Genomic DNA, 15827 nt, shown 5'->3' on the forward strand with positions numbered 1-15827 from the left:
AAATGTTTACATTTCAAAGTAAATATTATTAATAAAAGCTTCCTTTGATCTAGAATTATTAATTTCTAGTTGTTACCTGTTCATTGCATGATTCTGTCACCCGAGAAATTTCATCCCATTGTTTTACTCTTAGGTGGCAGATATAAAACGCAACAAGTACCTCAGATCCTAACACTTCCAGAATGGTAGAAGTACCGGTATCAATTATCACACCTGTAATGAGTATGGAAAAATGGCAAGAAATTTGGCATGACCTATACATGAACTTTCACAAGTGAAATGTACATGCAGATTCATACAAATACTTTTATATCTAACCAATGGCAGTGAGAGGCAATATTATTACTGAAGGGTTTTTTTTCCACAACCTTTTTTGAAAGCTGTTGCACTTCTAGTGAACTAGAGTTGAGGTCTATTCTCCTTGCACCCTGTCTGACTGATGAATATAACTTGGAATATGATAGAACTTATTTTACATCAAGGTGCTTTTAAGTAGAGTGCCCTTGACAAAGTCAGAAATGATGCTGTAAGTAGCAGCTGTGCTTTTGCTCTCTAGCCTCAGCCTGCATTTCAGACTGAATCTCAATAAAATCAGAGCCATGCAATATTACAGCAATGCCGTTACCTTCCATGGTGTGTAGAAATTTTAGGGACATAATGACCATATGGACAGTCTTTGACCAAGCATTGTACAGCAATGGAAGTGAAGCAATGTTTGTTTTGATCTGGGAAGTATCCATTGACAGACTGCAGACAGTTCAGATAGTAACTCAGAAGTTATCAACACAAATGAAAGGAAATCATAGAAGGAGGAAGAAGCTAATATTTCATCTTCAAAAAATGATAAACTTTCCCATGTGCAAAAGATATTTATTCAGTTAATGAATAATTAGGATATTCAAAACAATGATGTTTTGTTAGGCAGTTAAGATCACTATCAGCAGTTGTGTTAAGCTGACTTCCCATTTCGATCACTGTCATGAGGAGAGGTCCAATAAATTATTTTCTGCCAACCCATGTAACACATCTGTTGGAAATATGAGAAGGGACAAAACACATCATTGCAAGAGTATTTGTGAAGTCTAGCTTTTTTAGCTATTGGAACTTATTTAATTAAAACACATATTGAACAAAAGAAGTCACAGTGTGACTGTCACTGAGAAAGTGTGCAAGCTGGCATGCTCTGAGTACTATTATTCATTTTCTCAAAAAATCTCTGACACAGGCATCCACTTTAGACTGAATACATACAAATGCATTTTTACTTTTCCAAGATAAATATCTATTCATGCTTCTATTTGTATAGAACAAATATATTTATATGTTTTGATTTATGCAAAAATGTGCCTGGATATGGAAGGAGAATTCAAAATGGCAGAATTGTACAGCATCTGTGGTATAAGGAAAGACCACAGCTAATAATGGAAATATAATTTTTCAGAGAGTTTAAATGTCCAGGGTTTGACTCTAAGCAATTTAAATGTAACATCATACTACAGTGAAACCCAGCCACTTGTGGACCTGCTGGTTTGTCTGACTTCAACCAAAAATCAGGAATGGAATTGTCTCCTAGAAAAAGGGACATGTTCAACCATTTCCAAGAGCCTTGTACTGTCTTTAGCCAGTGGTGGCGAGAACTGTGGGGAGTGAAGAGGAGGGCAAAGGAGATCTGCATCCACACTGAAAATTTAGATAGTGAAGCAAATCACAGGGAGCAGCAAAAAGGGCTAGAGGTAAATGTGAAGCATTTGCCTGAAGCTCGGAAATATGGTTGAACATCTGGTAGCAGCAATGTCATGAAAAGCAGGGAGACACATGTTGAGTTATTTCACTGAACCAGGGAAGGAAAATTCTGCTGAAGAATATACCTCAAGAAATTTTTTTTGGTCTTAAATTTTTTTCAGTCACAAGAATGTGATAATTTTCCTGGACAGATATACGTATGTTAGGAAAAAAAATCCCACGTTAACAAGTCTGGGTTATTATTTTTCATCACTACAACCCTTCAGAGTAAGACTAATAGATATTTAAACAAGAGTTTAGTGTTTATTTTTTTCATTGTCTTTAGATTGATCTGAATGTGTCAGAAGTATGAGCTACCTTTCATTCAACTTTTTAAATTTTGGTAACCAAGATGTGCATCTTAAAATTATATTACCCTCCTCCAGCAGTTAAGAGGTTGATCTGTTAAAACTGTTAATAATGCCCATATGCGTGATGACTTGTGCAAATGAATAGTGTTGCGACACCATTTTGTGAAATCCAAATCATGAGTAAGGTCATCTGGATAATCCTTGAGAATAACAGCTTTAAAGAGAGCAGTTAGTTTGTAATAAAATGCCCATTACCAGCTTCCACCCACTGGGTAACCTGCTTTTACCCTCCAGCTCACTGCTCTGCCATGCTGAGATGTCTTAGAGGTAGTGCTTCTGGAAATGACACATCAGAACCTGTGAATCTGCCTAGCCAGTGCTGAAATACCATTTCTGGATCTGGGTCCCTGCAGCAGCCACACCCAGGCACAGCAATCCACATGGCTGTAGCTCAGCCCTGGTTTGAGGAGGCAGCTGATGGCAGGGATGGGAGAAGATCCTATGCCTGTAGGTTAACAGAGATACAGAAAAATTCCCATGTCCCAAAGGATTCATTTGCTTAAAACAGCAATTTTGATCTTTTGCCATGATATGACAATTGGTAACTTTGCGTCTGCCTGAAGTTTGTGCATATTCCTTGAGCATGGCCTCTGTTGGAAGGAGGATACTCATTCTTATCAGGCATTTCTCCGGCACTCAGCTCCTTCATATGTATCCAGTTCAGAGTTTCATGGTTCCGGGCCACCAAACTTTCATTGGTATCATTCGTAGTCCTGCATTTGAAAAATGAAGCTTCTGTGATCATGATGTGTGCCTATCTTACTGTCCTCATTTTTCAAGCTTGAGCAACTTTGGCAGTTGAATACGGATTTTAAAAATAAAAAAGTTCATGCAAGTCTCCCTATACAAGACAGTAGGCAGAAGAGTACCAACATAAACTATCCAAGGCCTTCTTATCAACTCCTGTCTGTGGACAGAAGAGAATACCCTAATTAGAGGAAAACCCGGAATCAGAACCTTTGATGAAACACAAGAGAAAAATCTCAGAAAATGGAGCATTGCTAGCCCGGGTTCATGGAATTATTTGTTTAACAAATTGTGATTGTGATAAACCTGAAAAAGTTTACTATGAAAAACTTCCTGTTTTTTTCTGTGCCCATATGACGGACTGTGCACATTCATGATTCACAAGGATGAATGGATCACACGATGCATCCAATATAATTTACTACAATCTTTTGGGCTTACAAAAGTTATTTAAACTTCTTGACAGAGAGAAGCATCACCTACAGTTTTAGATTTCGAGGAAATACTTGGCTTGGTTTTGAATGTATATTTAAATTTTCTATCATGAATTAAAATTTTGAAAATGTAATTCAAGTTGATGGGTTAGCCTCTAGTCTCTGCTACTGTTCTGGGGCTGTCTCTATAGGGAACCAACTGCTGAATTATATGTGAGAGCCCTGCAACACAGAAGGAGCTTACTGGGATTTTTCAAAAAGGATGGTGACCATGACATTCTTTTTGAAAGTGTTTTAAGAAAAAAATCGTGATGGAGTCTTAGAGATGTAAATGGCCTCTAAAAGTAATTGGGTTATACCTCATGTCCTAAGAAAATCCACTATGATGGGACTAAAACTACGGTTAGGATATATTAACGAAATAGAAAAATGGTAATAAAATGTTAAGTATCGTCATCCATTATTAAAAGATTTTTCCTAGAAACATGCTCATGTTTCAGGGTGGTGTTATTTCAAGGGAATAAATACTGTCTAATAAAATTCAATGTACTAATATGTAATTTAAAGTTCACTGTTTTACTTGCTCAATTCACCTTTTCCTTCTTGTCACAGTTTTTGGTGCAAACAGACAGTGAAATCACTTATTTTTCACTTTTCAAATACAAGAAAATAAAATATATTCAGGTCCAGTAAATGCTTCCTGATTTGGTAAAGGAGCAAAAATTACAGGACTGAAAACCACACTGAAAACATAATACAATTTTGAAATCCAGTGTGTGAATTTGGAAATAAAAGTCTTTGGAAGATAAAACATTTAACAGAAATGGGCACTTTAAATAATTAAGTAAAAGCAAAACTGGAATTAAACCAGGGCATTACAAAATTATATTATGTCACATGTTTACATCTACCTATGCATTTTTTTACAATCTATATAAATACAACAGTATCTATAAACCAAAAATTAGTTCTATTTCAACCCAGGCACTGCCACACACAGACATCCAGTGAGTCTGTGTACGCTAGTACTGATATCCACAAATCTATGCCATTTGAAATAAATTGCACCTTAAATTTGAAGGCAATTTTAGGTAGTTTGGTGTGCTGTATGGATCCCATTTTTGATATTTAGCAAGCCTGAGATCTTTCTAACTTCTGAAGTCTGCATGTCTACAAACTAGTATGGATGTGTTTGTGTTTATTACCTTTTCGCATGCATGCCTTGAAATGACTAAATTACAGGTATTTTACATGTGTTTTGTGGTACAAGACAGATACCGTCTGTTAGTATAATTTATCCTGAAATACCCTGTTTTACAAAATTGCAGAAAAGCACAGCAATTTGCTTTTTTCTTTTCTTTTTTTTTAATTTCTAAGACTATGGCAGAATCTTCAAAGCCCAGAAGATACCTTCTAGCTAAGAATTTAGCCATGTAATAAACAATTTTCATCAAAGCACTAGGTTTGTGGAAATATGAGTACAATTGTGGAATCCAAATTTTGATAATGTTCTGTACTTATTAGCTATTTTGTCTTTTGTATTTTGACCTAATTCAGCCAGCAAACACATCAACCCTTATGTGAGATTAGATACACATACATACACATACTCCAGCCCAGATCAGATTAGCTGCAATCAAGGTAATTATGTTGAACAAAATTGTTCATCTGTGCTTTGCAGCTGCCATTTGGATCTAGTGTTTGATTCCAAGTGACTGAGTTGTACATATGTTCCTCCTTAATCCTGCATAACTTAGATTTCATTTTAATACATAATCATCTCTTTAAAACTCAAGACTGAGATTACAAAACATTTAGTCTTGCAAATAAATTCTTACTTTCTTTTAATGTTTTTCCTTGGTGTAATCCCAAAATCTTTTATGGATATTATCTGGAATAGAGCTTCCCAAAAACTGAAGCGGTCATCTAGACTGCCTTTTCTCCTCCACCTCTGCCAGTTATCAGAAGCTACTTCCTTAGTCAATTTTCGTGTTCCTCCAGCAGCTAAAATTAGACCATGAACGTACTCAGAGCAATAAAGACTGCACAGTAGCCAAGCAGATGCCCTTCCTATCTTTTTCTTCTACTCTCTTACAGTCTAGACATAAGAAGGCAGCATGAATTCTCATAAGCTCCAGTAGTTGTGTTTGAAGACAAAGAAGTTAAAAACCCGTAACAGTCCTTCCCCCAAAACACTAAGAGCTCCAGAGAACTTTGGTTCACAATCATTGGTAGAGCTGTCACCTAGTTTTGGAGATATTTAAAGGGTTCAGGCTTATGGCTGTGGTTATACCACAGTTCATAAGAGTAAATTTTGATCATGGTGACATCTGAGTTCTGGCAGCTCCTACACTTTATCATATTAAAGTGAGGTTTCTATCAATCCAGAAGAGCAACAGTCTGGAAGACAAGAAATAGAAATATAGAAATGCTAATTTTGCATAGGATTTTACCTCCTAATGCCTTCTTCGAGAATAATAATAATAATAATAATAATAATAATATTCCTCCAGCTTGAATAAAAAAGAGCATTTACTCTTCCATATTCTGTAAAATTAGTTTCCTATTTTCATAAAATAAAAAGTTGCATTATGTTAGTGGACAGAGGACTTTTTCTGTTGTATCAGAAAGATGAAGCCCTTCACCTGCTCCCTCATGAGAAAAACAAGTTTCTAAATAAAATGGCCTGGTATTTGTGAGCTATTTTCCATTATTAAAAGTAAAACAAAGGATGGGAAATAAAATTAGCGTTTGGTATATAGAACACATATTGACACTGAACTCAATGATCACGTTTCTAGGTACAACAGATAAAACTGGATTAATAAACAGATTTTTTTTCCAAACTTTTGAGGTTCATCATTTGTTTTTGAGGTTCACCACTATTTGTACAAAACTGAAAATAATTTTACGCTGTTATTTATGGTAGTTACTAAGAAGGAAGAAAATATTACCTTCAAAATATCTGAATTTGAACTCCAGATTCTATTTATAGAAAGAACCCAATTTACACAAACACTATCTTGTAAGTATTGTAAAGATCTTTGCAACAGGAAGAGGAAACAAAAAGATTAGGAAGTGTTAAATGAGAAGCTGGTTGTTAAGCCTATTTTCTACAAGCTTCTGTCCTTGTGTAAATCAAAGGGGCTGTAACTTTTGGAGTAATCTCTAACAAATATAGGGGGGATTTGCCTAGCTCTGCTTTTCCTTTGAAAATACTACAGTTTCTGTTTTTCCCTTGTGGAAATGACCTATGAATAAATTCACAGGAGCATATGACATAGTATAGAGTTTTCTCCTCTATGTCTGCTTTATGAGTAATTATAACCATATCTAGGAACTCTCCATCCCAAATTCTTGTTCTATTGCCCCAGTACTGGAATTTCTTGCCCACAACTCTACAAAAAGCAGTAAGTCTATATATATATGCATCTCTCCCTCTGTCTCCACGTATATACACATATAGGTTTATATATATATCTGTATGAGTGTGTCTGTGTAGTGTATATAGATATACATGTATAAGTAGCAATAGTTTGTACAGTTGACTGCCCATTTACTACCCAACTACCACATTACATATATATCGTTTTATCTCTTTTCTTAAAGTGGTTTGGTGTGGAAGGAAAGCTGGACTAGTTTTGCATTATTAATCCATTCACAGTAGACTTGTTTATACAGCATTCTCCTGTGCTTGGGTTCTCTCTGCTTGTTTTAAATGAAGCTAGTCAGAGTAGCTGCACAATCTCTGCATTTTTACTAGGGTTTTTTTGTGCTTTTTATTGACTTGTTAGACAGTGGGCATTGATCTCATAAATGGAAGTAGGTTATTCTTGGTCGCCCTGTAAAGATTGTTGCTGATATATTGAAAATAGACTTTTTATTTTTGAACTAGACTCAATACCAGTGATGGTGCCATGTTTGACATGACCTTACACAAACCTATTCTTGGGCATGGATACTAAGTAGCACAGTGCCCAAAACAGATTGTTTCCTAAGACTTTTGGGAAGCCTTTGGAGAGCAGACATTCAAGTAGTATAACAGTGTCTCATTTAAAATCAGTACAAGCTTTCCCACAATATACAGAATGACTGAGATCTGTGTGGAATTACCAATGGTTTATTATGCAACCTTGGATAAGTCCCAATATCCTCCACCTGTTTTCCTATCTGTTCTCTTTAAATTATTATTAGAACTATCCAGGAAATTTAACATGGTTTCTAAGAAAATTTTGGATCATTTTAGAAGATCTTGGTTTGAGAAGAATAAATTAAATTCAAAATTTCTTTAATTATTATAAATTTCTGAACAAAATTCCCCTGTGGATTTTTCTACATGATGCAATGGAGAGAACCTTGCAAAAGTAAGTGCTAATTTTCTATCAAGAAATAAGCAAGTGGTTATACAATCAAGGTGATATCTCATGAATTTAAATATACAATTTAATGACATGAAATAATGTATTCAAATGTTTCTGCAGTTCTAGAAGTTTGCTTACTATCTAAATAGACAAAGGCAAGGTCTGTATGATATTGAATGAATCTTACAAAAGACTTATAATTAAATAAGAATACAAAAATGGTGAACAGTTTTATGTATATGAGGCTTCAGTAGAGGATAAAATAGCCTGGGCCTAAGTCCTCTTCCCATCATCTCAGCAAGTTAAGTATGTAGCAGCAGGAAATTTAAAACCTTTCTCAGATGGGAAATGTTTAGAAAATAAATACAAAGAGCCATCTTTGCAACTACAAATTATATGCATTTTGCCAAGTTTCCTTCAGGATTTGATAACTCTTACTGTAGCTGTCCCTGTAAATATGACAATAAATTTTTAAATCTCCAGAGAACTGGCAAATACAGGCAGATGCACTTAACTGCTGGTAAGCAACAAAAGTCAGCATGCAGGAAACTGTGGCACTAATGTAGCTCTTGATTAATCTCTAATTACACTTTTGTCATCTTAGCAGGGAGACAAAACTATAGCAGTTCCTAAATAGGCAGGCAGCATTTTGGCACCTAGCAACCAGCAGTTCTTTCATATTAGCTGCAGTGGACTCTGTGCTGTTACATGGAAGGTTGTTATGGATCACTGCTCTATTATTTATAGAGCAGCATTTACAGAGGCCTTCACAACAGTATATAAATTAGCAGCTTAACAGGCCATTGCTAACTAAAAACATGGCATGAGCTGAAGCATCAAGTATGAAATTAAAATGTGACTTGGAGATAATAATGTTTGCAACACACATAGAAAGGAATGTCGATTTATTTTCCTGTTAACCATTTCACAGGCCGATTACAGTACAGTCTTTAAGAATTTTTGCGTGGATGTGTGTGCCTGTCTCCCTCATTTCTCACATGCACAGAATGAATATGTATGTAAATATATAGACATACATATTTATGCCTAATAAATATTTTACTATATTTTCTCACTGGGTATTTTTAAAGATTAGTGTAAAAGCTTGCCTATTTTTTCACAGTAGGCTACTATAGCACAGAGGTAGATGAACAAGGAGAACAGTGCTAAAAGGGATCTCTCCACTAATTGGACCGCAGACTGCAACAACAGTACAAGTGTCTTCACGGAAGGGCCTTGTTAGCTATCAATCAGGCAAATAACAGAAACTTTCTTCCATCTTCTGTTCTTTGGTAACCTGTCAGTGAGAAGACCAATGAGAAACCTCACACCTATACTTAGTGTCATTCAGAATGATTAAATTCACAAGTCATCAAACACTGTAAATGACTGCTGGCTAGCTGCAGTTTATTAATCAACTAAAGAAAGATCTGAATTTATGTTTATATACTAGGGATTCTGGAATAAGAGAATAGAATTATTGACCATGGGAAAATATGAGCGGAGGAACTCTAAGAACATACAGCTGTCGTTTGCAGTCCTGCCTTAATTAAAACAATGCTTGGCAATGAAAGATAGTTCTGATCTAAACCATGGTGGTTTCTGATGCTTCTGCTGGACTGGATGCCATGTTGCTTTCCCCTTCTCAAATATATCATCAGAGAAAGAGTAGGACTACTGTAGAGTAGGAGAGAGCTTGCAGCCTGGGCAGCCACAGCAGATGATAGAAGGGGAGGAACCCAGCTGCATTCACTCCCTGTGTTCACGCAGAGAGCTGGTGACAGAGTCAGAAAAGGGAGGCTGCACTGGGCACTTCCATCCACAGAAATCAATAGCAAAATTACTCTTATCTTCAATAGAGGAGGAAATTGTCTTCAGTTTTATATCAAAGAACCCACTGCTAGATGTGCTTTACTGACTCATCTTCCTTGACTATGCTCTTAGTTACTGGATATTTCCAGAGATTTTTTTAAAGGGCTTAAAAGTTAAATGTGATATAATTTGCTTTATTTAGGAAATGGTGGTTTATTTTCAGTTGCTAACTCAGCTTATTTCCTTCTCAAGCTAATACATGGTATGCTCTTTCCAAGTAGAGATTATCCAGCAATGTGTTTTGTGATTATAATCCAAAGGTCCAGTGAAGCATCACATAGCATTCTCACGGTATAAATAAAATTAATTACTGAAAATTCGACCTCAAATTGTTCAGAATGCCTCAAATTACTGTAAAACAGTTTCCCCAGCTGACTGGTCTGTCTATAATCATCATCACAGAACTGAAAATCATGGGCTTAGTCCAAGCAGGTAACTCAATGCCTCTAACAAAATGTTTTCTGCTTTAAGCTAAAACAAAAAACCAAATTAATAAAACCAAACAAAACAACCCAAAAGAGAGCAGATCATTCGCTTTCTCCTGACCAGCTTTGTGAAAGGTGCTGGCAGTGCTGGCTCCTCCACCAGAGACATTCAAAGCCGTAGCTCTGTGCCCTGTGTGAGATGGCAGAACCTTATGTGGAACTTTATGCAGAACACAAGTCACAGTATATACACAGTATATGTTTGGGCTATTTAAAAGCAGAAGAGAAACTTAGAAACCCAAGTAGGTAACTTCTGAGAGATATTTTCATTGCTTTCTCCTAGATTTTCATGAAAGTATAACACAGTACTTTGTTGTGGGGTAGTTTTTTTGTTGTTTTGCATTTTTGTTTGTTTTTTGTACACAAATACCAGGTGAATTAGACAAAGCAGGAACATAAGGCTGATGAAAATAATTTCTTACCAAATCTCCTAGCTATTGAAAAAGAGCAGTAATCATCAAGCTATTGTCATCATAATGCTACAAGATTACTTAATTAGCTAGTTGATTTCTATGATGATGCTCAAAGAGATGGGGTCTGAGATGCGTTTGAGACAGGAATTATGAATTGATATGGCACCAAGAGGCTAATCAGTTGTTCCTACCACATTGTTACCATGTTGGCTACCAAGGTCTCAACAGGAGAAACAAAGCTGTTAAGTGTAGGTCCTGTAGCTGGATCTCTGTGGCATCACATTTGCAAGTTGAGCCAAGCCCCATGAAGAGTGATCAGCTTAGACACAAATTTCCCCCACCCAGCTTTTGTCTGACTGTGGCACTTGTTTTATGCTGTTATTAACTGTAGTCCTGGTAAGGAAATTACTTTCATCAGTGGATATATAATCCCACAGACTGTGAGTTTTTAACTTCATTTTTTAAACCTCAAGTCACAAAACTGAGCATCTGCACTAAGGAAAGTTCCTATGCAAATATGCCTTGGAGTTCAAAGAACTATAATATGCAACTAGAACAAGAAAAGCAAAAGAAAAATATTGAATGCCACAAACTCACAGTAATTTTTCTTATTACATGATTTTGAGTTGCACATAATTAAGCTTCTTAATACATTTTAAGAATTCACTTCCATATCTTAATATGTTTGATTTTTTTAAAGTACTATTTTCACCCAGAACAATCTACAATTTCACATGCTCATTTTGGAAAAAAGAACAAAAAAAAGCCTCAGAAAAACTCTCAACTTTAATCCATACATATTTCTAATATCATATCTTCAATCTAAACTCCATGTTAATTTACCCATAAATTAAGTGACTTAATTTCTTTTATGCTGTTGGAGTGTAAGACATATTCAGTGGCTGTTTTAACAAAAGTGAGATGTATTTTTTGCACTCAACATAGAAAAAAAATAGAAAAATATTTGCAGTTAAAAAACTACCTCAAAAGAAAGATGGTAAAGACATCACAAATGAAATTTAAAAGATATACTGTCAATTACCTCTGATGATACAGTTTCAAGCCATTTTTTTCGAGATGACACCTTGGTTTTAATGAATCACTTTTGAGGGATATTTTTCAATGAAATGTCTCTCTCTGGTGAGTAATTTAGAATAAATAAATCCATACTTGTATCAATACAAAAAATAAAGTCCCTTTATTAGCCTCCTCGATTTATTAGACATGGGTATTTAAGGATTAGAAAGAACTTCTGACACTAAGGTTTAGGGTCATTAAACAGGTCACTGGAGACTTCAACAGTAAATCTGTGCATGACAGCTTCAGCTGATGACTTCAATCAGGAAATTTGTTTACCAATCATTATAAATTTAATTTCATACTATATATGTACTCAGAGAATCTATATCATACATAAAATAATCTTCAGACTCTGCTCTATTTTTTGTTAGCCTTCAATGAATAGTTCATAACAGTATCTCTCCCTGCATTTTAAATTCTAGAAATGAAGTCCATCCTTTTGTTAAAAAAGCAAAAAAGACACGTGGAAAAGCTTGTCTCTGTGAATTCACCTTAAATTTTGAAAATATCAACCCTATGAATCTGTGACATGACACAATTGAAAAGTGTAATATTGTTTGAAATGGAAGCTAATTCTGTATCTTCAGAAAATCACAAATTGTGTTTCTGTGGGGTTGTTTAACCACGCTAATGATATGAATTTATGAATTAGGAATATATGAATAAGTTAGGAATATATGAATTACATATACTGATGAAAAATAATTGTGCTGATATTTCTCATTTATAGGAACTATAAACAGGTAGGAAAAGAGCAACGCTTTCTTTTTTTTTTTTAAATTTCTGTTCTGTAATTATTAGGTAGACCTATCACGACATCTCAACATTTCAAATAAGAAAAATTATATACTGGGCCTTAGATATTGGAACTTGAAAATTACAGGTCATTAAATGTATATGTGTCTGTGTGCACGTGCACATTCAAAATTTGATGTAATTGGTTTTGTATTTTCATTTGCTAAAAGCATTTTCTGCTTTCTGTAAGTACCACTTTAAAACTTGTATTTTCTACTTCTACAACATTTATAAGAGAATTCTCTGGATACAAATTTTCATCATAACTAAAATATTTTGTTATACCAGTTTGTTTCTTTCTCTGAATATATGTGAGTATATATATGAATTGTACACAACTTAAGAATGCATTCATCTTATGTTCATGTTGTTGACAGAACTAGTTCTACTTGCAATTTCCCTTTAAAAGAAAAGAAAGATTACCTTCGAAGGTGAGACTGGAAAAAATTGGAGGACTTTTTATTTTGAAAGCTTCATGTAGCACAATATCTGACAGAAGTAACAATAAATTTTAACCAACAATTTATGTTATTGTAGAGCTCTGTGTAAAGGATTTTACATGGAAATTGGGGAATTCTACTATACACAATAAGCTGTAGTGAAAATACTGGCAAAAAATCATGGTGTTAGTAAGCACAAGTGGAAGAGTAAGCACGTATTGAAAAATTTTCACTAAAGGTAGAGTTTACAGAGTTTAGAATAACTTTTAAGCCATTTTTTCTTTCAAATCTCATGTATATCTAGGCCCGTTAATGTTTCAATAAAAAAGGCTTTAAAATACATTAAGAAGTTCTGTATTTTTAGAATAAGAGTCCTGGAGACCCTAAGGTTCAAAATGATATCTTATTAAATAGCTAGTTAACAAATATGAACCATAAATCAGACAATCCAACTAGGGAAGTTTTTGCCATAGTGTGAAAAGGGATTTTCCTGCACTGTAAAGTGAATACATAAATTAAAAGAAAATGTTACATAAGACTGTCAGTAGGAGTATTTTTTTGTGGTTTTGATTTGGTAACACAAGGAAAAATGGAAACTATTCCATTATATTTGCATTCATTTACATAATAAAACAAATTTGACTTTTTCTCCATAGAGAGCATATACAGTTTCCTATGCTGGTAATTTTTCTCTGTTAAATTTTACTCACTTGCCACTTTAATACATAATACACAGAAAAATTAAACTATATACAATGACAGAGGAAATGTGTACATGCTTAAAAAAAAAAAAAAAGGCAAAATAATTCTTAGAAAGAAGAATTTATGCATCTGTCCTCACCTACCCATGGCATATTCTAGTTTACTATTGGTTTTAAGAAGGTTGGAAATTCTCAAAGTCATAAAGTGTAACAGATACTTCACGTGTTGAAAGCAAAAGGAATTCTCTCCATGCTTTTAGGACTGTTTTAGACTCATTCTGGTTTTTGAATGCACTGGAAATGGCATTCAAATTGTCCATTCAGTGGACAATTGTTATGTTTTTCTCCATACAGTGTGGTTCCTTTATGATAAACAAAGGCTTCAATATTGTAATAAGGATGTTGTTTTCTTTGCTTTTGTGACACTGAGAATTCCAGAAGAGTTGGACCCCAATGTCAATATGCTCCTCCATAAACATACATAAATCTGCTTGGAAGAAAAGTAGACAAAAACATTTTTGTTGCTGAAACTTTTTATTGTGAAAGGTGGCTTTAGGAACACCATTTCTGTGTTTACATGTTCATGCTGCAGATCAGTTAAAAATAAAAAAAAGGAAAAAATACAAAAGTAAAAAAAAAAGTGATTATATTTTAAAATTTAAAAATCGATTTTCTGCTGAACTGTTTATTTCAGAAATTCTATCAATTTTATCTACTAAAAAGTCTAAAATTACTTAGGTGGAATATTTATTTCCAGTCAAAAGGGAGTGATGTTTCTGGCAAGAACTTAGAGGGCACCAGCTTTATACACGATTAGCTCCTCTGACTTCAGTGGACCTACAGATACAAGTGCAAGGCTAAGTTTTGTCTACTCACAGCCTAGTTGATAATAGGCAGAAAGACTACAGAGAGAGTCGCCCACTGGTTTAATTTGTGTAGATATGGTTTCTTGTTTCTTCTTTTCACATGCATTAAATATCTTCCAAAGGATTTATTTTACATCTGCTCCTCTGTTAGCCTTCAGTCACTGGTTTTCTTACTCCTGCAGATGAAACCTCAGAAGTGCAGCTCTGAAAGGCAGTGCTGTTTTTGCAGGAAAAAAAAGAAACAGATGACAACAAAACTATCACACACACAAAATGTCACTCTTTTATCATTCTAATCAAACCTGATTTTCATTTTTGAAAGCGTAATTCTAACACTACACCTGGGAATACCTGGTCATTACAGCTGAACCTGGCACAACAGCATGCACATGGTTGGGCATGCCTGAACTCCATGGGATAGAACTTTAACTGGTAAAAATAAGGATAGCTGCATGTGGATGTCATGGAACTATGCTGATTTATACCAGGTGAGGGACTAGTTCTGTGCATTGATTTACTGCAACCAATTTGAACCCATTAGACTTACGCCAGTATAAACCTGAGGAAACCCAGTGGTGAATCAAGACCAAAAAGAAAGAAATCTTTAGATAACTACTTAACAGCTGTGGAAATATTGGCTGGTTCTCTTAGGGCTTCATTACCGCATCTGATGAGAATGCTGATTTATGGAGGCCAGTAAACAAATCTCAGCAGAAAGGGTGTCTCAGAAAAAAACAGGGAAACATATCCGGTACACGAACAGCCCATCTCAAGGATTGTAATTTCTTGCTCTGTCTGAGCCACACTAAGATTTAATGGATTTTTTGGATTTAAAGGCAGATGAAAGAAGTAACACAAAGCCCCTGTGGCCTGTTGATATAAAGGACCAGGGGCAAGGAGGATCCTAGCACTTGGTTCATTCAATGACTCATCATGTAACACTAGGCTCATCATTTGACCCCTTCTTGCCTCAGTGAACTCAAGTAGAGATTAGGGTGAAAAATGTAGGTTCCTATTGGAAAACAGATGATTTATAACAGAGCTTCCTTGAGTAAATACATTACAAAGAAGTGGTAAATCCATAAATTTTGCATGCACAATCATAAACAATAGAGTGAATGTCTGCAACAACCTCAATTTCCACTTCGTTCTTCAGTTTGCTTTTTTGTCTTACTGCATTATTCTCACCATAAAACCATGCACATTCATAACAGATCAGCAAATGAGAGTAATGTTGTTACTTTCTGAATTTGTGGTCTGGTAAGAGATGCAAGAGTAAAAACAGATTCCCATTCCTCCCATAAATCAGTGAAGGCAATGACGCCAGCTATATCTACTCCAATATTAAAAGTAAGTTTTACAAAAATTGTTTTGGACAGCTGTCTGGACCAAGCAATTTCAGCTGCTGATGGTCTATTCACATGTGTGTGCTGGAGATGTAGAGACAAACCTGTTCACAATCTGTTTTTCAGACATAAGT

Source organism: Corvus cornix, chromosome Z (assembly GCF_000738735.6).
Source record: "Corvus cornix cornix isolate S_Up_H32 chromosome Z, ASM73873v5, whole genome shotgun sequence".
In the NCBI taxonomy this organism is placed as follows: Eukaryota; Metazoa; Chordata; class Aves; order Passeriformes; family Corvidae; genus Corvus; species Corvus cornix.